We start from the raw sequence: 27,777 nt of genomic DNA on the forward strand, positions 1-27,777 counted from the left end.
CTCAGCATTATTTTGTACTTTCAGTTAAGATCTTGTTTTCTTTAATGCAAGCTAAGCTACAAAGATTTATTTTCAAAGTCACTTTGCCATTTGATTTATTCTCTTTCTGTTTCCTTTACCGTTGTAAAAATTTAATCAAAACTACACATAAGCATCCCAAGCACAGTATGACTTGCTTCAGCCCCCTACTGAGATTCCTATATATATAAAAATCTGAATTTTATTTATCAAAGCTTGGGCCTTAATATACAGGGAATCTCAAGAAAACTTACACACACTTTGTAGTGTCAAATTTATTATGCTACAATTTACACATATACTGCCTATGGCATATATTGCATATGGAATACACAGAAGCAGTTGCTCGACCCAGTTAATTAATTGCTTAATTAATGAATTAGATCTGGCACTGCTCGAAACGGTCCCCACTGGTATCTATACAATGCTGATATCATTAACAAAGAGATCTGCAGACATCTACCAGTGTATGCGCTGAGATGGTTCTACACATCTCTTCAACGGCTCCCCTTACTTAGATGTTCAAGTGTGGCAGGTTTTCCACAATGACGTATGTATGAATGAGAGGAGTGTTTCTCAAAGTTAGTCCTCTGCTGTACCACTTCACATAGCCCACCTAGTCAAAGTACCACCAGAAGTAACTGACAAAGACATCATCACCAGTTACTTCTGAGATGGGAAGCCAGATGCAATGCAACAAACACCAGTAAGAAGCTCAGGATGAACGGAAGGACTTTTATGAGCACAGAAAAGCACGCTTTGGAGCTCTGCTCGCTGAGCCAAGTCTCCTACTGCTGTGTGTTACATTGTGTTCCTAGTCTTGCTGCCAGGTGGCAAGTGTCCAGGACTCCTGCAAGCACCACCGGACACCACCTCAAGTACCACCCGTACCACTGGTTGAGAAACCCTGAATTAGAGCTCATTAAGGGCTGATCCAGTGTGCTGGTTTACTGCCAGTGTACACTGTTGCAAATGTGTCGTAAGGCTCGTTTATGAGCCCTCTATATTATCGCAGGCCCGCTGCTGGAGCTCACCCACCGCTCGCCAACACTGGGTCAGCTCTGGCACTGAGCCCATGTTCTGCCACTCAGCACTCACCCAGACGGCAAAGAGGTGAATGGAGGTGTGGGGGGAGACCGCGCAGCCCAACACAGGACTCCTTGATCTGCACCGGCTCAAAAGCTGCTGCAGAATTGAGTATCCACTTTGCAGTGCTACTTCCCTTACCTGGGGAAAGGGGACAAATGTCCCTTCCCCCAAGGAACCACCATGGGCTGTGCAGCATGCATTGGATGCCGCAGTAGCCATTTTGGCGCCATGGCAGCCTTGCACGCTGGGCAACTCAGGATTGGGCTGCTCAGTGTATGTACATGTTTTTGAGACACCCTCTAGATTATTGCCCTGTAATAAGTTACCCCCTGTAATTTTCACAGTATATTAATGCAACAAACTGTTTGGAAATATACTTCGGTGCAGCCAACACATTGCCAATAAGCACATACCAAGATAAATGCTTGTCAATAGGGACACATCTTTAAACTTTATGCAGTGCACACCTTTTGCTAATCTACATGTTAGGACAAACATCTGCCTTACACATTTTCAATTATAACCACATTTCAAATTTCATCTATGCGCTTTCCTCTTTCATCAGATTTCAGCCAAACTTCCACAACATTTGTTAATGTTCTTATGTTTATTTAGTTTCATGCACACTTGTATGTGTTATATACTTCATTATTTATGTTTTTCACCAGCCAAAATAAATTTGCAAGCTAAATTAGGTTTTGAACATTCACCCATTTTTGACTTACGCCCTTGCTCTGGTCTCTAACCAGACAGAAGTATAAGATATTGCTGTACTTCACATTCATACTATAACTCAAATTGAGAATCCACCCAGCAACACAATCCTATGTCTATACAAAATTAAGGCCTATTAAATTCAATGGGATTTACTCTCCAGGCTTAGAGTAAATCCCATTTACTCTATCAAATCCTATTACACACTTACCTGGGTGTAAGTCCTATTGAACAGGGCATATTTCTGAGTAGACAGGCATAGGACTGCACTACAAGATACATTAAAGGTCTACTCAAGAACAACTTTGAACATAACTGTTGCAAGGGAGATTTCCTAGCTATTTTGCCATTTGACATGTGTAATAGATTAGCTATGTAACATAAAAAATCAAAATCAGTCCAATCTGATTTACAGAAATGTAATAAGGGTACAAGGAATTCTATGAAAAACACACTAACCCTGTTTCCAAAGAAAGAAAAAATTTGGCTAATCCACAATTTAATCACTGAAAGCTCATTCTATGTGCAGGCATGTGCCACTTAACAACCTTCCGCTTAATGATGGATAGCATATACAGAGCACAATAAAGATGCTTTTAATGAGACAGTCAGGAATGCCATAGCCTGCAGTGGCATGTCCGTTTACACAACAAAGAGGCTCTTAATGCAAAGAAGAGGCATTCGGTTTCCAGTAGCCTGTGCAGCCAGCTAGTTTCTTGCAAGGAGTGTCTGTTTACACAACAAAGGCACTAGATAGGGCTCAATGTTAACTTAACAACCTAATCACCTAACAGATATTGGAGAACATGCCCGTTGTTAAGTGATGCACACCTGTGTATTTAGTCAAACACTAAGGTACTAATGACACAGCAGATTTACATTTAATACATTGATTGCCCAATGAAAACTAAGGATTGTTAAATACAGAAATGCCCCAAAAGAGAGAGCACAGCACATTAAAATTGGTCAGGAGCTAAGTAAGGAGACACATGAACATGATTACCATAATAGTCATGATTACCATAATAAAAATGAGCTATCCTTCCATCACTTTAAAGCCAAGCTCTGGATGAACACAAAGCAAGACAGAAAAATCTTATAAATCTGTAATATATTTGTTTTTATTTATTTCTGAGATTTTTTCCCTGCCTTTTGGTTTCCAAAGAGGATCACATCAACCGAAAAGCACAACGCAAAGACAACAACTTAAAACTCTTAAGAACTTGCTATACTTAAAGACTGCCAACATACAGAGGCAACTGCTCTTCAATTTTCCACATAAATACATCTGGTGGTTTCAGCAGGGATGAGAAACAGAAAGTTTATTGTAATGGCAAACGTCCCACTGCAATATTTTTCTGTGGAAAGTTTTCCATTTTGCAAAAGGTATAGTTCAATAAAATTAAGAAATGGATAAAAATACCAGTCAAATCGGGTAAGTTCCGTTAATTTTTTTCCCCTAGGTGACTATCATACACACTTACATTATCCAGCTGATGGCCACTAAGGTGACAGCAAGAGACACTTTCCCACTTGCTCCCTCTTTCAATCAAACACGGCTGGTGCTGGAGTCCCAGATGAACCTCACAGACTGAGGTGAGGAGGGACTTATAGCACTCTTCACCTGGGAGCTTCTTCCCTATGAACTGATGGTCTCCTCTGCCCTGGAGAGGCGGACAGTCAGCCCAGCCCTCCAGTAGTTCATGTTCCCTTTTCCTCATCATCAGCTCCCAATTTTTTGAAGCTGTATTGCTCACCGTCTTCTCTGCCTCTTCCTGCCCTATCCCCATCCCAGCTGCCCTCTTGCCTTCAGGTTTCTTCCCCTTCTCTAAGGAGGGTGGCATTCCAATGCTGGCTGTCAGAAGGAAAGTACTTCCCATCACGTATTGCTGGCACAGGAGGTTTCATCTACAGTAGTTTCAGCTGACCCCAGGGCCTCTCCCAACACTGCCCTGCCCTCAGCATTGACCATTGAACCATGCATAAGAATGTGCAAGTCTTCTCAGGAGAGCCAGTCTTGGCTTGGGAATTACAGTTGGATGGGTGAGGTAATCAAGATGGTCACTTTTGAGTGCAGAAGGGCAGACAAGGTTCCTGGGAGAGGCCACCAGCAAGTCCGAAATCAGGCATTCTTCTGCATAGCTCTCTGAGAGAGCTAAAATGAGTACATTAACCGTTGTCAATGTCTTCAACATTTTTGTAATCCAGTCATTTTAAAGGAAGTCCCTATTATTCAGCTACCATAGCTAAAAACATTTAAAAGTACTCCAATAAAAATATATTTCAAGTAAAGTTTTGAATTTATTTGAACAGAACTGGAACCGTATTAAATTCACTTCATTAATATATTTTTTTTTAACTAATCAGGGGTTTCATCTCCTTTTGGCCACTTAACTTACACTATTTATATAGCACATAAAAACACAGGGTACCTTTCTTAGTTTAATTTACTAAGTAAATCAAACATGCTAAAATCAGATCAGTGCAGTGGCCTTGATCTCGGACACCAGAAATTTTCCAAATCAACAGTTTTTGGAAAATCCAAGTCACTGGCATATCAACAACAGAAAGTGCAGCTACATCAGCATGCCATAGATGACTACCCACCCTTGACAAGAACGTTTTATCCATGATTTTTCTTCAGAAATTGTACAAAGAATTATGCACTTTTTTCTGCAACAGTTGTCTTTCAATTATGACCCTTTTGCAAGGAATGATTTTTGAAGATAAAGCAAGGGTGGCCTTTGCAAAAAGCAAGAACTATAGAGCAGAGAGTTGCATTCAGAGAATGCTTCATGAACTGATTTAAAGGCCACTGCACTAGCCCAAGAATTTTATTTAAGGCCCATAGTTTACAATGGATCACAAAAAGCTTTTCAAGCAGCTTGCTCTTTTCAATTTAGTACGCTATTGTTAACAAACAATTACCTCACCGAGCACAAAGAATGGTATCGCCACCTGCTTCACGCCAAGAAGCGGACCTCAGTCTGTGGCACAAGTTATTGTAAAAGTGAAGTCTGCTATCAAGTCACCAAGAACTTGCGCTGAAGAAAGTGATGAACTTTTATGATTAAAAACAAGGTTAGGTCTTCATTGTGTGGAGTTCAGAAAAACAGATAAAGAAAGTCTTCAAGTAACTTCAAACACTTTTCCCGGACGTGGATATACTTTTCAGTCCAATACAATCACAGCGTTGTATCCTAACCTTCAGCTAAGGGCCCACAACCATGCCTGGCCAGCACCTGAGGTAGGAGAATTGCATACCCAGTAAGTCAGGGTTCAGGTTCACAGGGAGGCTTATGCTGATATGGCTTGCTTCCCATCATGACCTGATTACCCCTGGGCACCAGTTGACTTACACAGAGGCAGTGAGAAACATGTCAGCAGGCGACCCCAGAATGTCTTTACAGTGCCACCTATAATTACAGTTGCAGTAATGAAGGAAAGTTGCCATCTGCTTACTACACTATTGGCTTTCCCAGCTGCTACCATCAAGACACAGCCAAGAGTCCACTTCACTGTTGTCACCATAGCTGTGGGTGGCAGCATGCAGAAGAATTTGCATCTGTCTGCTGCCTGGTTCCTGGGCTTGAGGGAAAATACCTGACACATACGTGCTCTTTCCAAAGCATTCAGGCATTCGTTGGGGAGCCCTCACAGGACTTTTGCCCCAGGTCTGTCCATCCCCCCAGAAGCTGAAACTGCCACCATCTTTAGCACTACACATCATCATCATAAATTTCTCCTGCTGCTGAAGGATCACTGAACTCTCACAAGGACACCTTCTCTCACACAACGCTGCTTCCACAAACAGAAAGAGCTTCCAATGTCAGAACCCTCTGCACAAGGTTAGTTTTAAACACACGGACACCAGTAACCCAGTCCACTATAACTCCCCACATGATAATATAGTAATGCTAACATGGCTACCACTATATCGCACGGGGTAGTTTCTGTCTCAAGAGGTCTCCTCAGGGTAAGGGAATACCCTTACATAGGTGTCTAGTGTCCATCACTGCACATACCTGGTCACATACAGTTTTTGGTGGTAGTCAGGACACACTCTCCAGTGGAGCTGTGTTTGCTACAGTTGCAAAGCATGTTATGCCAGCAGAATGCATGTTCCAGCAGTATAATATGCACTTAGGATTGGGTGAAATTCCATCAGCAATGACACTGAGTCATAACTTGCATTGAAAACCACCTGCCTGGTACACAGCCATTGCGTATCCTGACAAAGAAAGGAAACTGTGCCATGGTTAATGACATACCTGGAACTCAGTACTCGGTGATCTTCAGCACATCCCTGTAAATACCTACCACTGGCAAGCGTTTGCTAGAGTCTAATGCACACACATCATTTGTCCCTTCACATAGCTACATACAAAATCAGCAATGATCTTTATCATCAGTAAAAGCAGTTGTTACCATGGCAGAAAGTAGTCATGAAAATAATCAACTGCAGGAGTAAAAAGCTACAATAAGGTGTTGATATGTTGTTTAGGTGTCCTCAGACCTGTGCTATCTATTTTGCTGGCACAAGTTCAAGGAGAGCCACTCCTGAGTAAGTGTGGGTAGGACTGCAGCCTAAATTGTTTTAAAATTTTCTTGCTTGATGATGTCATTTATAAGAACATAAGAACAGCCCCACTGGATCAGGCCATAGGCCCATCTAGTCCAGCTTCCTGTATCTCACAGCGGCCCACCAAATGCCCCAGGGAGCACACCAGATAACAAGAGACCTCATCCTGGTGCCCTCCCTTGCATCTGGCATTCTGACATAACCCATTTCTAAAATCAGGAGGTTGCGCATACACATCATGGCTTGTACCCCGTAATGGATTTTTCCTCCAGAAACTTGTCCAATCCCCTTTTAAAGGCCTCCAGGCTAGACGCCATCACCACATCCTGTGGCAAGGAGTTCCACAGACCGACCACACGCTGAGTAAAGAAATATTTTCTTTTGTCTGTTCTAACTCTCCCAACACTCAATTTTAGTGGATGTCCCCTGGTTCAGTTGTTTTGTGAGAGTGTAAAGAGCATCTCTCTATCCACTCTGTCCATCCCCTGCATAATTTTGTATGTCTCGATCATGTCCCCCCTCAGGCGTCTCTTTTCTAGGCTGAAGAGGCCCAAACGCCATAGCCTTTCCTCATAAGGAAGGTGCCCCAGCCCAGTAATCATCTTAGTTGCTCTCTTTTGCACCTTTTCCATTTCCACTATGTCTTTTTGGAGATGTGGCGACCAGAACTGGACAAAATACTCCAGGTGTGGACTTACCATTGATCTGTACCATCGATTTCCAGTCACGACATCACTTCTGGTGGGTCCTGACAGATTCTCACTCTAAAAAGTGGTTCCCAGTGCTAAAAGTTTGAGAACCACTGGTAGACCAATACCACTAGATAATATACCACATTCAGCCACTAGATGGAGTGAATTATGGACTCTAACGAAATAATTTCCCATCTAGTGGCTGAATGAGTTATAGTGTCTAGACCAAAGCATTCTGGGGCAACAACGGAAGAGCAAAAAACCCTGAAGTGGGTCTTCAAAGCTATTTTTCCACTGATTTGATATCCACTGGTTTTTTTTAATCCACCAGGGGTTCTGAAATAGAATCCCAGTAGATAATGAGGCACGACCTGTATATACAAGCACCTCTTGATTAACATGGTCTGGAATTACACATTGCTAAAATAGCACAATTTGCAAATTAATACCAGGTCTAGTTTACGCTGACAATTTTTGCAATAATGTGCTTAATTAGCTGCTAATTGGTTGCTAATTGGTTGGCAATGGAAGCTTCCTGTGGGACGGGGGAAGTCTCCTCTAAAGCCAAAAGATAAAAAAACAAGAAAGAAAACACATTCACGGAGCTGCCACTTAGTTTCCTTAACAGCATTTCGTGTTGTTTTCTCAGCCATAAACACCAGTAGCCACTCCCACTTCCCATAGCCTCCCTCCTCAGCTGGGTATCTCCTCCTCAACTGGGGATCAGATGAAAGTCCATATCAAATTTCCTAGTGCATACTCTTACACCAGGACTGGAGCTAAAGAGAATACTCTTTATTTTGTCTTTCAACACATCGACACACATCAACAAACCAACAAATAAATGGCCAGTAAACACCTAGTACTAAATGGCTAGGAAATATCTGTTTGTTAGTCCTGAAAATTCCCAGTCAATGAGCAAAAGTTGCCTCACCCTCCCATATGAGCTTCTATGAGATCCAAGTGCCCTCCCGTGCTTTCTTCCTCTGCAGTTCCACCCCATAACATTCTCTCTCAAGCTTTCAGGCTGGTTTGCCCACACCTCAGCATACCACTTGCAATGAACTTAGTGGAGAGGTGTTAGGGAGTGACATTGTTCCATACTGTGTTGCCTATGCCATCTTGGGCAACCAGAAGTCACCAGTCATCAGCATGAGTGTTCAATGAGTCATGACAAATACTTTTCCCCTAATGTAAAGTATTTATATTGATTGCTATGGGAAAAATAGTTTTAATTTATGCATTTTAAATATATGAATTGATTTCAGAGAATGTAACCCACATGTACATCAAGAAGTGCATATCTTTCACCAAGTGCACCATTTTCATTTACGTGAACAAACACTGTTTCAGTTGCTTGAACGGGATCCAGAACTCCAAGAGATCTCTACAGGAGAAAGCTCTTGCACATAGGGATTAAAAAAAATGAGATAGAACTGAAAGACTTACATTTTATTCTAACGTATCTAACTTTTGTCCATAGGCTTTAGAAGATTTGTAAACACAGTGGTTAAACATATTACTTGCTTGTGTACTGTAACATGTGGTTTTTTATTGCTCCCCTAGGGAAAAAATGTTTGGCCTGAACAGTGTTCAAAAGTTGTAATGTCAGAAGTGACAGGTCCAGATTAATTACTGGCAAATATTTTGAAGGTTCAGATCAAAGTAAATATACATTGTCAGTCATTTATACAATCACGTATTTCTGGACAATCCTGACATCACACTCCACTTATCTGAACAAAGTTTTCCTTCAAATCTACGTAAAACCACAAAATTCTGGCAACTTCCAATCTTATAACTTAGACATGAACTGCATGGCATGGTCATGGGCAGGAGGTCTGGTCTAGAGGGTAGAGCCTCCATTTGCCTGAAGATTAACATCCACAAGGTCGCCAGTTCGAGGCCACCGGCACCGTGCGACCTTGAAGCAGCTGGCAAGCTGCAGCTGAGCTGTTCCATCTGCTCGGAGCGTGGGAGGATGGAGGCCAGAATGTTAAACCAGATCGGAGTGTAACACCTTGAATGTAGTGGTTCTTGAAAGAAAGAACCTTCTTTCAATTTGTAAAAATCCCTGTGTGGATTTAATAAGCCTGCCTATGTAAACCGCCTTGAATAAAGTCTTGAATAAAGACCAAGAAAGGCGGTATATAAATACTGTATATTATATTATTATTATTAGAAGTCAAGCCTATTAATGAATCCCACCCATTCCAGAGGGTTAAACTGACTGACATTCACTGATGTGACAATTTACAAAACTGTATCCTAATAGGGACAGCATCACTTCCAGCCCAATCCTATGCATGTCTATCCAGAAGTGAGTTTCATTGAGTTCAATGGGGCTTACTACCAGGAAAGTGTGTAGGATTGCAATCTGAGCAGAAAATGGATTAAACCAATTCTTCCTTCTCCAGATTTATGAATTATGGAAAAACAGATCAGTCAGCTTTCTTTTCCAAGAGTGCACATACAGATGCCATTCATCTTGTCAGTATGGTCACACAAAAATTTTAAGTGTCAAACCTATTAGTAGTCACACTATATGATTACTTGTATTTTCACAACAACCACCATACAGAAAATCTATAATAAACATTCCTATTCCGATATATGTACTAGATATACTAGATAGCATGCTTACATTTGTTCAAGAGAAATCATGAACTTAAACTTTCAAGAGACTTCTACCACTTCTACTCTCTGCATCAACAGAAAAAAAGTGTACATTATATGTGTCTAGAAGAAACAGAGCATAGCATTTTAAACAAAGAATAATTATATATACAAAAATATATAAATATCTTCTATATAAGACTTTATGTTCCTGTATTTTCAACATTATGCTTCATCTCTACAATATTTTCTTAATTTCCTTCAAAAATTATTTCCTATACAATTAATTACTATAGTTGATCAATGACTGTCCTTGATCAACATAAAAACAAAAATGATTGTCATATTACAGAAACCTATTTCTGAATATATAATATCGTGCTGGAAACAAACTTAGTGCTTCCTCAGCAGATATTTTCCTTTCACAGAAGACATCCTTCCATGAGAGGGAGGGACCATAAATTAGTATCCAACCCAAGGTAGAGTAAATATAAGGGAGAGCGCTTCTGTTTGGCCAATGGATTGGTCAAATATCACATCATGGTTCTTTTATCTCAAGTATAAACATTAGACTGATACCACAAAAAGAAAACAAATTAGTTAACTCTTACTAATGAAATTTAATTCCAAGCCAAGTTAAGGAAAATCAATAGTGTTACGTTAATTTAAATTATATGAAATTATTGTTGTTGGCAACCTTCAGTCTCGGAAGACTATGGTATCGTGCTCTGGATGGTGGTTCTGGCACAGTGTCTAGTGTGGTTGAAAAGGCCAATCCGGGAGTGACAATCCCTTCCACACTGGGAGCAAGTGTAGTGTGTCCCTGGTCTGTCTCCCTGGCTATGGGCCTTCCTTCTTTGCCTCTTAGCCTCAGACTGTTGGCCAAGTATCTCTTCAAACTGGGAAAGGCCATGCTGCACAGCCTGCCTCCAGGCGGGCCGCTCAGAGGCCAGGGTTTCCCACCTGTGGAGGTCCACTCCTAAGGCCTTCAGATCACTCTTGCAGATGTCCTTGTATCACAGCTGTGGTCTATACTGAAGCTATTGCACAGTTCTTAGGCATTTTTTCTCATCTTGAATACAGAGATACAAAGTTATCACCTTCCCAATGATGGAGCTCTTGAGACTATTTCTGGCTTTTGAATGGCTGAGTCTTCAAACTGATCAATTCCATTTAGCACATGCCACAACACACGTGTTGTGTTAACACACACACAAATTTTTCCCACTGAATTAGAACAGCACAACCCTTTCCACTACGATGAAGGAGCAAACTGTATTGATTGAACTGCTGGGATTACATGTCACATTGTTTTAGCAGCTGAGAAGTCTTCCTTTTCTTACTTTGTTCTTTGCTAGCTCTAGCCAAGCTGTTTGCTCTTTTTATATCCTTTCAAACTTTTGCAACATCCACTATGAGGCTCTGAACCCAAAATTTAAACCAGGGGGCAGATGCAATCTCTCAATCCTCCATTTCCTATCAGGAGAGACCATGATTTGATTTTTTCTTTAAGTACGCAGATACTTCAACAGGGAGTTCTTGATTTCACAGAGTATTTGACTGTAATCAAATAGTCAATCGATCAACAGGTTTTATATCACTAATACAAATATCCTTTAACTAACAGGGGACAAAATAAAAATAAATTGTTATGTAATTTTTCTGTCATTTTCCTCCACTGCATCTCCCCAGTAAAGAAAGCAAGTATGCCTTTGATATCTGACCAGTTAGCAGCCTTTAAAAAAAAAAAAAAAAAAAAAAAGGTAGCCTCATTTCACGTATTGTTGTGACAGATGTGCACCAGATTTGCAAGAGAACAGAAGCCTAGCCTACAGGAAGGAGTCTTGTGTTTATCCATTCATCATAAGAAAATCAGGCACATAAAGACATCCTAAAAATCAAGTCATAAATATGTAATATTTCTGGGTTCATGTTGTTCTATCTGCACACATTAGCTCCTTTGTAAAGCCATTTCAACAATCATGTATACACTACTGATTTACATCCCAGTCCCAAACTGCCTGGTGAACGGGGCTATAGCAGCGCCAAAAATGGCTGCCGCTTCATCCAGCATGCCCCAGGCAGCCACTGCTGCCTCCTCGGGAGAAGGGGTTTTCGTCTTCTTTCCCCGGGTAAAGTGAGTAGCCCCGCAATGGGGCTATTCCATTCTATGACGACCTGAGGGTCAGCGTAGAATTTAGAGCCTCCGTGACAGGCAGACAGCCCGACATAGAGGCTCAAGATTCAGTGGAGCCAATTCCGCCTCTCTCCTGCTGGCATGCCTCCTCCCTGCCTGCCTCCCCTCACCCACCTCTCTGCTTCCCAGTGGTCCATGTGACCGCCAAGTGGCAGAGATCCAGCGCTCCACCGGCGCTAGTCCAGCGCCAGCCAGCATTGGGCTAGCACTAGCACTCCACTGGAGCTAGGGCCTGCAAAACATGCCTTACGGCACATTTGTGACAGTGCATGCCGGCAGTAAGCCAGCACACAATCTTTAGGATTGAGCCCTCAGAGCCAGTTAAGCAAGGCATGACCTCTGGATGTAGGACGGAACAGCTTACATCAGACATGTGTCAGACCCAGAATAACCTCACGTTGGTGAAGAACTCATAACACCTCCAGAAGAGTTGATTAAAGCAAGGGTCTGCATTCGATGAAGTGGTACAGTAGTCCACAAATCCTTATTTTATGCATTTAAGGTGCTACAAGACTCTTTGTTGTTTTGGTCTTATATAATGTAATTTCTCTTAATGAAAAATTACTGAAGCATTTGTACTCCCATTGACACAAAGCTGCTTAGAAAGAACAAAAGGCCAATTGACAAGTTACAAACCACACATGGACAACGGCTGGAAATGGTTCTCTATAGAGGTGCCCCACAGATACGCAGTGTGAGTGAGTATTGTCACAGACTTACTATACCAGTGGTTTCCAAATTTTCTACTTTCAGAAAATCCTTATCTATTTCAACTCATCTTCCAGGACATCTCTGTTACAGAACATTCTGATTCACAGAACATTCTAATCCCGTTCTAGCTTACAGACACTTTTCTTGAAAATAGCGTGCAGGCCTTTAGATTCTACAGTCATCTCCTCTCATGTTAATATTTCCTGAGTGTGCACTGGAAAGAAAGATCTATAAATGGAGACAAATTGTCTGCCAAAAAGTTCATTCACTATTACTGTGAACTCACTATAAGCTTCCGAGAAAACCCAGAGTCCCTCTGACAAGATTTTTAAGCCACTGCTCTGCACAATTGGGCCTGCAACCACAGCAGTGGTGTATCTAAGGAGTACAAGGTGTAGTAACTGCACCAGGCTACAAGCTTGGGGGCGGGGCAGGCAAAAAACTGAGTTTGACACTAGTGGTCAAAATTGTGAAAATCCTGGTATGCAAGGATAATACCATCATGTTACCATCATCATCCAGTGATATATATCACTGGAAAGGTAACTTAATGCTGAATGCAATGAAATATACCACATTGGAATATCTGTATTCTACCAAAAGTTATAGCCAATTAACCAGAAAATGAAAACATTACTGCCTAAGGGAACAAAAAGTAGATTTCCTTAACTCAAAATTGACATATGAGACTGATTGTGTTGAGAGCCAATGAGAACATAAGAACAGCCCCACTGGATCAGGCCATAGGCCCATCTAGTCCAGCTTCCTGTATCTCACAGTGGCCCACCACATGCCCCAGGGAGCACACCAGACAACAAGAGACCTCATCCTGGTGCCCTCATAATGAGATGTTATTAAGACACGGTATGGAACCAGTAGGCTGTTAATATGAGTCAGCTCTCATTTCCAGGTATCTTAATACAGTTACTTCTGCTAACAGGGTAAAGAGGCACATTTTTCAGTGGTGCTCCTCTTACATTTAGCAGGGGGAGAATAACTGTCCCTCTTCACCCCAGCACAGTGTCTCTAACCAATAAGGGGCACATTTTTTATTTATTAAGTTAATTAAATTTGATTTTGTCTTGGGGGGCTACAAAACCTTTTTTGACTTTAGGAAGCAGATAGATGCCTTAGTTAGACGGGGGGGGGGGAGGTGGCTCAGCAAGTGAGGAGGAAGCTGCTGAGGGGAGGAGGTGGGTTTTTACTTAATTTTCACTTTTTTAAGAGCCTGGGTGGGAAGTCATGTTCTGTTGTGACATCTCTTCTGGGGCATCATTTGGAGCTCAGCACCAGGCTGCATGATCATTAGCTATGCCACTGACCCACAGTATCTATCTTTGAATCTGCTATATATGTAGATTGTTAAAAATGAACATGACAATCCATTTTCCCCCACAGGTCCCCCCCCCACAAATCCCATTAAACTAAACTTACCCAATGTAAATTAAATAATAAGAATTTTCTTCTTGCTAATCACAGAAAAAGTTTTCCCAGAAATTCTTCCAAACACCCTGTGAAGCAGTTCAATACTTTCCCCACAATGCACATGGAAAGGTTGAAATTCAAGAGAAAGTGTCTTTCCCAATGGGTTCATGACCAAGCTGAGACTTGAAGCAGGAATCTTTCCAAACATCGTTTATGCTCTTAACCACTATGCTACACTACCCTGGTATGGGACAGAAGTGGTCTTAATTAATGTCAAGGAACTGAAATAAGAACAGGCAAGCATATGGAACTGGGGTTCACACGGGTGCTCTTCACTGAGCATGTAAAATCTGAAACTGCAATCCCACACATACTTTCCTTGGAGCAAGTCCCACTGAATAAAGTGGGTTAACTTCAAAAGAAATGTGAATCGTAAGCTTATATAGACTGGACAGTCTTTCTAATCCAGGGTCTGAGGTCTTTCCTAGCCTTACTAGAGATTGAATTATAATGATAGGGATTCACAAAGTTTGACAGACATCTGTCATGAACTGATCTTCTTGTGGATCCACACCAACACCAGGATTCTAAGATCCTAGCTTAACATAATTCTCCAAGAGGGAACTGCAATCCTAGTTCCCAACTAACAGGTGCACGAAAGTGTGGCCATACAATTGTAATCTTAAACGTAGTTTTAAAGGGCTACTAAAACAAACTCTACCTAACAAAGAATGAGAGAAGCAGGAGCAGAGCGAGATGCTGCCAATAAAGAATCCCATCTACATGTTCTCCCCCCCCCAAGGTATACAATCTTGTTCTCTATGTCTATAGGCTGAACAGCAAGCCTCACAGGGAAGGAAGGCAGATGTGTTGTGGGCAGCTTTCAACAGGCAGATGTGTTGTGAGCAGCTTTCAACAAGCAGAGGTGGTGTATTCAAATCACTTCCACTGCGGTACAGTCCTATGCATGTTTACCCCTTTGTCCCTCTGCCTTGGATGGGACAGCCTTCCTAGCAAGCATGCTGAGGATCGCAGACTAGCCGGGGAAGACCCAGATGGGGAGAATCGCAGACCTAGATGGGGAAGATCTAGGATCACAGTCTTCCCCATGCGTGCGCACTGGACTGATGCACGAAGGTGCTGGTTAGCAACATCTCTGCCAGCGAGAAGGGACACCAGGATGATCCGCTGAACAGAAGAAGCAAACAAAAGCCGATTCCATCCATTTCCCCCAGGAAAAAGTAGCCCAGAAGTCCTGAGCATCCAACCGTATGCTTCTATGTTCTCCCAGAATCACTTCCATCACTGGGATGTCTGGAAACCAGACTCAGTCTCTCCTCCCCCCTTCTCTGCATGCATCCAGGGGACGCCCCATCCTCCCCCTCTGCAACACAAAACCACTTTTCCGTTTCCCGATCAAGCCCAGGGAAAACTTCCCCCTCCAGCAGTTCTCCCGAGTGCTTCCCTCCTGGGGCAGGGCGAACCACCAACACAACAATCCCACCTTCTGGCTCGAGGGATTCCACCCCCCTTAGGGGACACAGACACACGCACAGACCAGAGGGGGGTGGTAGTTGGAGCATGCACAAAGCAACCCCCCCCCCCAGCTGCTGCTCCTGTAGGCTGGATTCAGTGCAGTGTGGGGTCTGAGGCTCCAACCCCATCCACACTTCCCTGGGAGCAAGCCCCACTGACTATACTGGGACTAACTCCCGAGTTAACGTGCCTAGGATTGGGCTCTCGTATGGCACAATGTTATGCCTGGAGTGTCTACTCGGAATCAAGTCCCATTGCATTGCACAGGACCTACTCCCAGGAAAGTGCGCATGGGGTGGCAGCCTTGGATGCTCGAGCGGCTGTGCTTGCGGAGCCTGCAAGCGGCGGGGATGGCCCAGACCCTGAGAGAGCGGAGGGGCGGAGCGGCGCCCGTGCAGTGGATGCCCAGGACCAGGGGGCCACAGAGCTGCTGTGCGGCCGCGTTCCCCGACGGCTGCTCCTTACCTGCCCCGGCGCGCAGCCTGCAGCGCGGGAGGGCAGCGGCGGACCAGGAGCCGCACCGCTCAGCCCCGCAGCCTGCCCGCCTCTCCCGGCGCATTGAATGAAACTCTCCCCGACCGAGTGGCTGCTGCTCCAGTCTCCGCTAGCGGCGCCCCGCTCCGTCCTTCCCACCGCCTGGCCGCGCAGAGGGGAGTCGAGGGGACGCGGCCCCCGGCCCCCGAGGCTGCTCCTTCTCCCGAGGCGGAGGGAGACCCGCGAGGCAGCCAGCGGACCGCCGCAAGCTGCTGCCTGCCTGCCGCTCGCAGGGAGGAAGGAAGGGCTGGGGACGTGGTTTCCCAGGACGCGCCCGCCCCCGGCGCTGGATGGTTCGCTCCACGATGAAGTGGGGAAGGGGCGGAGCGGGGGATGCTGAGGCTGCTGCTGGCACACAATAGGCTGGGGGCGGCGGGCAGACGGCGCTGGGAGAGCGAATCCCCGCCCCTGGTCTGGCTCCAGTCTCGCCTCCCGGCTGGATGTGCAGAGTTTGGCCCAAGCCGTCTGGGCACAGCGGAGCAGCCAGCAGGGCAGCGATTGTCCCCCTGCGTGGATCTGGGGAGATGAGCCACCCCCCTCCGTAGGTCTGACTCCTAGTGTAATTTCAGGAGCTGTGCACAGGCTGGACCCTTCCTGCAGCAGAACTGATAACGTACAGCCTGAGCCCATGCAGATCTACTCAGAAGTCAGGCCCATTATAGTCAATAGGGCTTACTTCCAGGTAAGTGTGGAAAGGATTGCAGTCTCAGAGCCCAATCCTATGCATGTCTACTCAGAAGTAAATTCCATTATAGTCAATAGGGATTACTACCAGGAAAGTGTAGAAAGGATTGCAGCCTTAGAGTCTAAGCCTATGCATGTCTACCCATTGTGGTCAATGTGGCTAACTCCCAGGTAAGTGTGAATAGGATTGCAGCCTTAGGGCCCAAGCTTAACCAATTTTCCTGTGCTGATGCTGCTTTGCCAATGGGTTATGCATTGCTTCCTGTGTTGGGGGTGCAGTCAGGGAAGACTCCTCAAGATATGGTAACATTTGTTCCCTTATGGCTGCACTGCTGCACTGGTGCTGGAAAATTGGATAGGAGTGGACCCTTTCTCCTGATTATGCCGAAGTAACTCCCATTCAGTTCAATGGACTTTCCTCTTGAGCCCTAGGAGTGCAAAACATGCACACATATGGTGCACACATACCTAGAAGTTAGTTCACCCCACGAATAACAGAACCTAGTTTTATGTAACAATGCAAAGGACTTCATCTCCATTGGCCTTAAATCTGTTTTTGTAGCTTGGGCTAAATAAATAAATTTCTGGTGCTGTGTATTGTCTTATATGTTGTAGAACTTTTTTTTTTTTAATGTTGTACCTTTTTTCTCCCTAAGATCCAAGCTTTCGAAAGAGAAAGGCACATTAAAACCATCAATGGTGAAAAAATGATAAAACAAACTTTGTCTCCTGGTTAGAATTAAAACAAAGGTGAAAATAACTAGGGCTGGTTGCTAGATTGGGGACGGGTGATCCATTTTTTCATACCCCGTTTTAAATCTGCCTGGACTCCAAAATGGGCCAGAAACCTGAAGGTCAGCTTGGGCCACCTAGACCATTTCAGGCATGCCCCACGTCATCAAGTGTACAGCAGACCTGGAGGTGCTCTTATATCTTCTTTATAGCTTTCATATATAATTTGCATGTTGCTCAGCCATCGAAGATGAATTGCCATATGACTCAATGTATGACATACGACTCACTTCAAACAATTGCGGGGTCCAAACAAATAAAGTAAAATCACATACCTATATACCTTAAAGCAGCTGTTCCCAAACTGTGGGTCCAGGACTCAATAGTGGCTTGTGATCCCATTTTTGGTAAGTCACAAAACTGACAAGGCAGATTAGGTTATGTGCATCAAGGGTTAACCAGCTGCTACTTGTGGGGGAGGATCACTGTTAGCAACACCCCTTGGCATTTATAAATCAAGCAACAGCCTCTGGGGCCTCTAAAAAGTTTGAGAACCACTGCTTTAAGCTGTTTACTGCCAACCTAGCTGGATTACATAAGGGCATACTCATATTAATTAATGAGCACAAGTGGTCACAACAGACCTTAGACATCTGGACCATCTCACTGATAAGAATAAGTCTGATTATGTACTTGGCAGAGAATCTCTTTATAATTACATACACTGGAATGTGAGCTTGTTAGCAGGAAAGGCAGCAAGCGAAACACAAGCCACTGCATGGCCTTTGACCTGCCCTTCTCATCTTAGAGGTCCTTGGCTCAGTTTAAAGATAAACAGGCCAGGAAAAAGATGGGGAAGTCTCACAGCCAGAGACTGTACATATGTAACAGTGTACCCAGGCACAGAATATATGTACAGCAATACCTTGACTTTCATCCGCTTGATGTTCATCGTTTTGCTCTTTCAACCCTATTCAATTATAACCACATTTCACATTTTCGTCCATGTGCTTTTTCTTTCATTCCATTTCAATCAACCTTCCATGATGTCCATCTATGTTCTTATATTTATTTGTCTTTTATTTAGGCTTTGCACGCATTTGGTTGAGTTATATAGTTAGTGGTTTACATTTTTCAATGGCCAAAAAAATATGTGCAAACTCAATAAGGCTATACTTTGACAATCATTCATTTTTGACTATCATCCATGCTCTGGTCCCTAAGCAGACAAAAGTGCAAGGTATTGCTGTACACAGGTACACATTTCCATGTGAATGAATGAATGTATGTATGTACCTAAGGTCATTTTTATAGACTGCACACAGATTGAACCTGCATATAATCCAGGTACAGACTAACAGTGATTGTGCTGGGAATATTCAGGTAAATTTATCATGTAAACAGCTCTGTAGTAAGCATACAAGACGTTCCCTGCCTTCCCCACACACACTTGTTCATACTCTCATGTGTGTCAACATAGCCGCATCATACTTCCTCGTTTGTTAGTTGCACTTGCTTACTCATCATTTACAGAGTTGGTTGCCCACCAGAGCTCTCAAGGAGACATTTCTACACTAGAGTTTCACAAATACACAGATACACAGTCATTTTCCATTTGCCTGATATCAAAGAGAGAAGAGCCCAGACCAGTTGCTATGTGATTTGTGCTCATGGAGGCAGCCCGGTCATGAGAGCAGCCAGTCCTTGTTTCAGATGGTAGGACAGGGCGGATAGCAAGCTGTTCCTTACCTGCCCTGGCCACTGCCCCATCCCTTCTTTCTTGCTTTCCTGAGAGCACTTCCTTATCTCATTGTAGCCTATTTTCTTCTTTGATCCATATATAGTGGCTCCCCCTGAGATAATCTGAGGAGACTCTAAACATGCTGACCATAACTGAAGCCAGGTGGGTGAAAACAAGAGGCAGAGTCTTTTCTGTGGCAGCACCACAATTATGGATTTTCTGTACTGGCAATGCACTGTTATATTGTAATTTACAATATTACAATAGGGCCTGAAGAGGCCCTCTCTGGATTCCACTGTATTAGACAACTACTGGCCAGTCTCCAACATCCTGTTTCTGGGCAAGGTAATTGAGCAGGTAGTGGCATCTCAGCTCCAGAGGGTCTTGGATGAAGCAGATTATCTGGATCCTTTTCAATCTGGTTTCAGGTTGGGCTTTGGGACTGAAATCACCTTGGTCGCCTTGGTGGATGACCTACGCCGGGGACTGGACAGGGGAAGTGCGTCCCTGTTGGTCCTGCTGGACCTCGCAGCAGCTTTCAATACCATCGACCATGGCATCCTTCTGGGCCGATTGGCCGAGCTGGGGGCAATGTTTTGCGGTGGTTCCGCTCCTACTTGGAGGATTGGTCCCAGATGGTGGGTACTGGGGGATGCCTGTTCAACACCCTGGCCCTTGAGGTGTGGGGTGCCCCCCATGCTATTTAATATCTACATGAAACCACTGGGAGAGGTCATCCAGGGGTTTGGAGTGGGGTCCCATCAATATGCTGATGACACCCAGCTCTATCTCTCCTTTCCTCCAGACTCCAGGGTGGCAGTTAAGGTCCTGGAGCGCTGTCTGGAGGCAGTGAGGAGCTGGATGGGGGCTACCAATCTGAAATTAAATCCGGATAAGACAGAGACTCTCCTCGTTTGGAAATTGTCGATGCAGGTGCTGGAGTATAGGCTTGCACTGAATGGGGTTGCACTCCCCCTGAAGGAGCAGGTCTGCAGCTTGGGGATCCACCTGGACTCGCAAGCTGCTCCTGGATTCCCAGGTGGCAGCTGTGGCTAGGGGGGCCTTTGCTCAGCTTCGGCTGGTACGCCAGCTGCGGCCGTTCTTGGATTGTGCAGACCTGGCCAAGGTGATCTATGCCACGGTGACATCGAGCCTAGATTATTGTAACACGCTCTATGTGGTGCTGCCCTTGAAGATGGTTCGGAAACTGCAACTAGTACAGAATGCAGCAGCCCGTGTAGTTACTGGAGGTAGGCGGTTTGACTGTCAGTCCACTTCTCCAGCGACTGCACTGGCTGCCCATTCGTTTCTGGGCCCAATTCAAGATGCTGGTTTTGACCTTTAAAGCCCTATACTGCTCTGGGCCAGGGTATCTTAGAGATCGCCTACTCCCGTACAATCCGGCTCGTCCTCTTAGGTCATCAGAGAAGACCTTTTTACAAGTGCCGCTGCCTAGGGAGGTACGTGGGGCGACGGCAAGAAATACAGCCTTCTCAGTGGTGACACCAACACTATGGAATTCCCTTCCCCTTGACTTAAGAACTGCTCCCTCTCTTGAAACTTTTCAGCAAGGCCTGAAGACCCTTCTGTTTATACAAGCCTTCTGAGTTCCTGGCCTTTTTAACATCTTTTAATATCTTTTTAAACATCTGGTTACAGGCCTGATCCTTTTGCTGCGCTATGCTCTTTTACCTGACTACTTTTTTATCTGACTACTGTTTTTATGATCTGTCGTTTTTATCTTTTTTAAATTATGTTTTTTAATTTGTTTTAACCTTGTTTGTAAGCCGCCTTGAGTCCCTCCGGGGAGAAAGGCGGGGTAAAAATAAAGTTGTTTATTATTATTATTATTATTATTATTATTACTGATGGATGCTGAAGGAGCTTGCAGAGTTTATCTGTGAGCCACTATCTGTAAACTTTGAGAACTTCTGGACAATGGGTGAGATGCCCAAGTCCTGGATGTTAAGGTTAGTTTTGAATGGGATGATTGGTGTAGGATCCCTGTTTTGTCCCAATGTGAGCAGGTTGCAAGAAAAACAGCAAATACAGCAGAGTACTTCCAGCAGATGTATTTGAGCAAGGGATATCACAAGTAGAGTAGTCAGTTAGCAGTCCAAGAGACAGCACAAAGAGCAGTCAATCCAAGTATAACAAATCCAAATCAGTTTCCAACAATACACAGTCAAAGGTTCAGTCCATAAGTCAGTAATAACATATACATACAGTATCTAGCCTCCTCAGTCACTGGCAGCAGTTCCACAGTTATCTCCATCAACTCCCCTACTGCTGCACTGGAAGCTTCAGCAGACTAACCTTATGTAGTTAGCTTAGCCAATCAGTGCTGGCTTGGTCACACCCAGGGTGTGTCAGTCCCAGGTGCCTGCTGATTCTGCTGACTCAGCAATCTACACCTGCTCCCTGAACCAACTTGTAAGCTGTGGTTCTGCTTCCCTCAGAACTCAAAGCTAACACTGGAGACAAGTAAATGTCCCTATCTCTCAAAAGGGACTAAAAGACCTAGAAAACTGCAGACCTCATCAACCTGATGTCAATATTTGGAATGATCCTGGGCCAGATTATTAAGCAGAATGTCTGTGAATGAGAAAATATTCAAGAAACATTAAAAAATTAAGGTGATTTCTAGTAGGCTACATGGGTTTGCCAAGGACCAGGCATGTCAGGCTAATCTTTTCTCCTTCTTTGACAGTGTGACTAGTCTGATTGACCAGTATTTGTCCCCTGCCCACTTCACATCATCCACCACTTCCGGAAGTACCACTGGAAGCAATTGGCAATGATGTCATCATCAGTTACTTTTGGATTGGAAAGCTAGATGCAACACAACAAACACCAGTAAGAGGATCTGAATAGACAGACGGACTTTTCTGAGCACATGAAAAGCAGTTACTAGAGCCCTGCCCACTAAGATGAGCCTTCTACTGCTGCTTGTCATGTTGCATTTCTGGTCTTGCTGCCAGGTGGCAGAGGTCTGGGGGTCCCACAAGTACCAAAGGACACCACCTGAAGTGCCACCGGTGGTATGAGTACCTCTGGTTGAGAAACACTGTGATAGACCCTAGGAATGCTGTGGACATGGTGTAGCTCAGGAAAACATTTGATAACATCTCCTGTGATATCTTTGTAGATAAAATGTTGGCTAAATGCTACTACTATTAGGTGGGGTAAAAGCTGATTGAATAACTGTTCCCAATAAGCTCGATGAACCTGATATGTACCGTCCATCTGTAAAAGCAAAAGGGTTACTTGAAAAGATGGAAGTCTTTGCTTGAGCCAGCAGGAGATGCCGGTAACCCTGTAATCCTGCAAACTATTGAAGAAATTGAGATGAAATACTTGACATAAACTTGTCTGCAATTTCATCATGTGGCTCTGCATTGTACCCCCTTCTTGGGGATGGAGGCCCAACTTCACTCTTGCACAGTTTTTGTGCAGGAAACATTGTTGGAGTTCTGCATCCCTTAGCAGTATCAACAGAGACAAGGAAAATCACTTGCTATCCAACTATCAGGACTGACAAATACGATGCTGATACCATTCCTGCTTCGAGCAGAACACAGCAGCCTCAGAATCACCAGGTGTTGTGTCTTATTGTACCTGATCAAAAGCATATGAAGCAAACAAAGGTAACATTTTGATTCTCAGCTGCCTGCATTGGAAATGATCAGGAATACTGTAAAAAGAATGTGGAAATAGAGGGCAAAAAGATAATGCACTTTGTTATAGAAAGGTACTCTTGCTGTGAAATTAACTACCCATATATAGTTCCATTGTGTCTCAGTGCTGTGCTTTTCCCTTTTATGGGTATGCTGATGGCTACGGAATAGCCTTTCTTTCAATCAAAGTTCTTTTTTGTGGGTTTTTTTTATATTTATCCCCTTGACAGTAAATACTGAGACAATATGGAAAATTAGGAAATATGCTACTGCATTCCCTCAGAGGTAGAATCTCTCTGTTTCAGCACTATAGCACAAATGGGAACAGTTCACCCCAAAATGTGGTTATAAATAGTTACTCTTCTAGGCATCATAAACTTTATATCAAAGCATCAATTCCCTTGATATAGTCTTACAACACTCTTGCCATATGGTAATCTTGACAACTAGAACAGTTTTTTTTTTTTACAAACTTTTAAAGATTTCCTATCATGGGCAGAAGAAAAGGTATCTTCACCATTTCAGCATCCTGACTTATCACCGGAATTTTAGGCATTACACGCAATGTATGCCACCACTAAATGTATGCCAGCCCTGGGGGCTGGGGGATAAGAATAGGCCCTCAGTTTGGCTGTACTTGTCGTAAGAGGTGACTAAACAGCCACTGTGTAGATGGGACACGTTAGCCTGGGAAGGCAGCTGAACTGCCCCATCGACATACTTCAAAAAGTGCCACCACTGCTTTGAGTGTTTGCACGCCTCAAGCAGCAGCAGTCCTTTTCAAAAGGACTCCAGTGAGGCAGTTCTGCCTCACCTGTCCCCCCCCCACTGCACATCCCTGAATTGCCCAATGACTTTATATAAAACTCTGACTTACATACAGAGACCAAAAAAATATAGTCACTATGTGGATCTATATTTCCCTGCTAACCCCTGGAGCTGGGGGATAATAATAATAATAATAATAATAATAATAGTACAGGTATTTATATACCGCCTTTCATGGTCGTCAGATTTCACCTCAGACTTTATTTCAAGGCGGTTTACATAGGCAGGCTATACTAAATCCCTATAAGGATTTTTACAATCGAAAGAAGGTTCTATCTTTCAAGAACCACAACATTCAGATGTTTCTTTCTGATCTGGTTTCACATTCTGGCCTCCATCCTCCCACGCTCAGAGCAGATGGAATAACTCGGCTCAGCTTGTCAGCTGCTTCAAGGTCGCACGTTGCCGGTGGCCTCGAACTGGCAACCTGTGGATGTTATCTTCAGGCAAACGGAGGCTCTACCCTCTAGACCAGACCTCCTGCCCTTAGGAGGCCCTCAGTTTGGCTGTACTTGTCGTAAGAGGCGACCAAACAGCCACCAGGTAGATGGGATTTATCAGCCTGGGAAGGCAGCTCATCTGAGAGGAGGAAAACTCTGATCCCAAAACTCCACTGCCTTGTGGCTACATCCTCAAGGCAAAGTCCGGAGCCAGAGTCCCTGAGGCAGTTCATGGCTGAACACAGTCACGTTCTGGCAACTCCTGCGACGCCACTGGAACCTACCGTATTGGCTTCTGTCTTTCCATTGGACCATTTCAGCGATGTGGAGAGGGGGGATTTGCTGCGTGGGTAACAGTCTATCCTCCATATCTACTTTATCCAGGCTTCGCGCACTGGAGAGGACTGTTCCAGAACCACCATTCAGAGCGCGATACCACAGTCTTCCAAGATTGAAGGATGCCAACAACACACATGCCACCACTAAATCAATTTCTGGACCAGATAGTTATCCTCTCACGGCTCTACCATGTGTGTGCAAGCACACGCAAGCAATGATTTTATTTGTTGTTGTACATTGTACATGTACATTTATTGCTGAACTTTGTAAGTTGCCTTGGGCATTTGCTTTGGCATGGGAAAGGCAAGACCTAAATTTTTCTAATAATTATTGCTTACACTGGAATTAAGATCATTTCAAAATCTAAAAGACACATTTAGTGAATTCACCATTGGATGTTCCTTTTAATATTTAACCTGTTTTAATGCTATAAGGTACTTTAGGTTGTATTTCTCAAATTTTTACAAATTTTCAGTCAATACATCATTTTAGTACCATGATTGCTAAAAGTGTATGTATCTTTTGTGATTTTATTTTTTTATTTGCCATTATTTTTATCCCACCTTTTTCCCCCTACCCAAGGAGTTTTTTAAGTGACATAGAGAAAAAGATACTTTCAGATTTTCTCCCTGTGATCAGATATGTAATGTGATGGGATATCCAGTGTCAAGCTGTTGGGGGCTATGGAGCAATGTCAGTTGGAAAAGGAGGTTCTAGGAAGCAGAGCAATGAGCAGAAGAACCCTTTTACTATGGAAAATTCCACCACCCAGCTAGTTTGCAGCTATCAGTAAACATACAGGAACATAGGTAGTTGAAGTTTTAGAAAGAAATATTTTACTTAACAATTGTTTCTCAGACGTGCATATCTCCTGAAATAATGGAGGGGTCTATAACTTAAGAAACAAAGAACCCTATAGCTGTGGAAATAAGGGGGAAATAAGAGCTGTGCTCTTCAGTAACGGCTGCCAAGGACAGAGATCAGCAGTATGGATGCTTCTCCTTCTGTGGTCAGGGAGAGAGGGGGAATGTGGGAGGAAGGAAGTTACTCAATGGACACACCTCCTACAGGCACCGCAGAGAGCATGCAAGAGGTCTCAGGCACTTGGACAGTACAATGCCCCTCCGAGTCCTGCAGGCAGTGTTAACATCCATGTTCCAACAATGTCCTGGTGTGGTTCCAGATGTTCATCAATGACGTAGATGAGGGCAATAATACTGAATTACATGTACTCAAGAAGAGTGTTACATCAGAAGAAAGTCCATGTTTTCAATAAATGGCAGATAGGGTTAGGCCATGGCTGAGTACTGAAGGAGGCAGGGTGGTCTTTTTCACTATTCCAAAGAGTGATATTAGTCAGAGAAATCTGGTCCTAGAATCAGAGTTTTGTAGAGCCACCCAGGGCCCTATACGCTCCTCAGATCACCTGGGCAGGAGAGGAGTAGTACTGGCTCTGGTCATTATTGGGAGAAGCGGGAGGTAGTAGTGCCGCAGAAATCAGATAGCTCAGTTTGATAGGTGCCCTGATGAGGCAGTAAGGAAGGTGTTTGAGCCCTGCTGCCAGGGCTGCTGTCAGATCCCCCAGTGTGAGAGCCATTGTGTCTCTCAGTCCCAAATATACCAAACATTTTAACTCAGCTCCCTATACTCTTTCTCTTGGTTGTCCTTACACACATGAAATATGAATTAGATATATGAAATATAAATTAGAAGTGGGGCGTAGTAGGTAACCTAACTCCTGCCTATCTCTGTTCAACAATTGGCCATGCCCTGACCCACCATATTGGTACAGCAGCTAGGGTGAGAAGCTTATTACAATAGTAATCTTTTCTCAGGCATGCCCTTTGCTTATTGGGTGATAAGATCTCAGAAATGCACATAGTTCATGAGCCAGGGTGCATGGTTGGGAGATGAAAGTTTACTATGGTGTTTGGCAAGCTCGGAATCCCTATAGATAGCAATAGATGTGAGCCTTTCAAATCTCTCAGGTTTCTCAAATAGTTAGTTAGTTGGCAACCTTCAGTCTCGAAAGACTATGGTATCGCGCTCTGAAAGGTGGTTCTGGAACAGCGTCTAGTGTGGCTGAAAAGGCCGATTCGGGAGTGACAATCCCTTCCACACTGGGAGCAAGTGCAGTCTGTCCCTGGCCTGTCTCCCTGGCTATGGGCCTTCCATCTTTGCCTCTTTGCCTCAGACTGTTGGCCAAGTGTCTCTTCAAACTGGGAAAGGCCATGTTGCACAGCCTGCCTCTAAGCGGGCCGCTCAGAGGCCAGGGTTTCCCACTTGTTGAGGTCCACTCCTAAGGCCTTCAGATCCCTCTTGCAGATGTCCTTGTATTGCAGCTGTGGTCTACCTGTAGGGCGCTTTCCTTGCACGAGTTCTCCATAGAGGAGATCCTTTGGGATCCGGCCATCATCCATTCTCACGACATGACCGAGCCAACGCAGGCGTCTCTGTTTCAGTAGTGCATACATGCTAGGGATTCCAGCACATTCCAGGACTGTGTTGTTTGGAACTTTGTCCTGCCAGGTGATGCCGAGAATACATCGGAGGCAGCGCATGTGGAAAGCGTTCAGTTTCCTCTCCTGTTGTGAGTGAAGAGTCCATGACTCACTACAGTACAGAAGTGTACTCAGGACGCAAGCTCTGTAGACCTGGATCTTGGTATGTTCCGTCAGCTTCTTGATGGACCAGACTCTCTTTGTGAGTCTGGAAAACGTGGTAGCTGCTTTACCGATGCGTTTGTTTAGCTCGGTATCCAGAGAAAGAGTGTCGGAGATCGTTGAGCCAAGGTACACAAAGTCATGGACAACCTCCAGTTCATGCGCAGAGATTGTAATGCAGGGAGGTGAGTCCACATCCTGAACCATGACCTGTGTTTTCTTCAGGCTGATTGTCAGTCCAAAATCTTGGCAGGCCTTGCTGAAACGATCCATGAGCTGATGGAGATCTTTGGCAGAATGGGTAGTGATAGCTGCATCGTCGGCAAAGAGGAAGTCACGCAGACATTTCAGCTGGACTTTGGACTTTGCTCTCAGTCTGGAGAGGTTGAAGAGCTTTCCATCTGATCTGGTCCGTAGGTAGATGCCTTCTGTTGTAGTTCCAAAGGCCTGCTTCAGCAGGACAGCGAAGAAGATCCCAAACAAGGTTGGTGCAAGAAAACAGCCCTGCTTCACGCCGCTTCGGATGTCAAAGGGGTCTGATGTGGAGCCATCAAAGACA

At 44.2% G+C, this 27,777-nt stretch overlaps 1 protein-coding gene across 1 annotated transcript in view; it reads right to left on the minus strand.

The window, feature by feature from the left end:
* Window positions 1-16,316, minus strand: part of FAM110B (family with sequence similarity 110 member B) — a 101,974-nt gene extending 85,658 nt beyond the window's left edge. Inside the window, exon 1 of the mRNA XM_066624993.1 lies at window positions 16,046-16,316. The gene's annotated coding sequence lies outside the window, so the exon portion shown is untranslated. The remainder of the gene's footprint in view (window positions 1-16,045) is intronic.
* Between the last annotated feature and the right edge of the window lie 11,461 nt (window positions 16,317-27,777).

This window comes from Tiliqua scincoides, chromosome 4 (assembly GCF_035046505.1).
Source record: "Tiliqua scincoides isolate rTilSci1 chromosome 4, rTilSci1.hap2, whole genome shotgun sequence".
NCBI classification, from domain to species: domain Eukaryota; kingdom Metazoa; phylum Chordata; class Lepidosauria; order Squamata; family Scincidae; genus Tiliqua; species Tiliqua scincoides.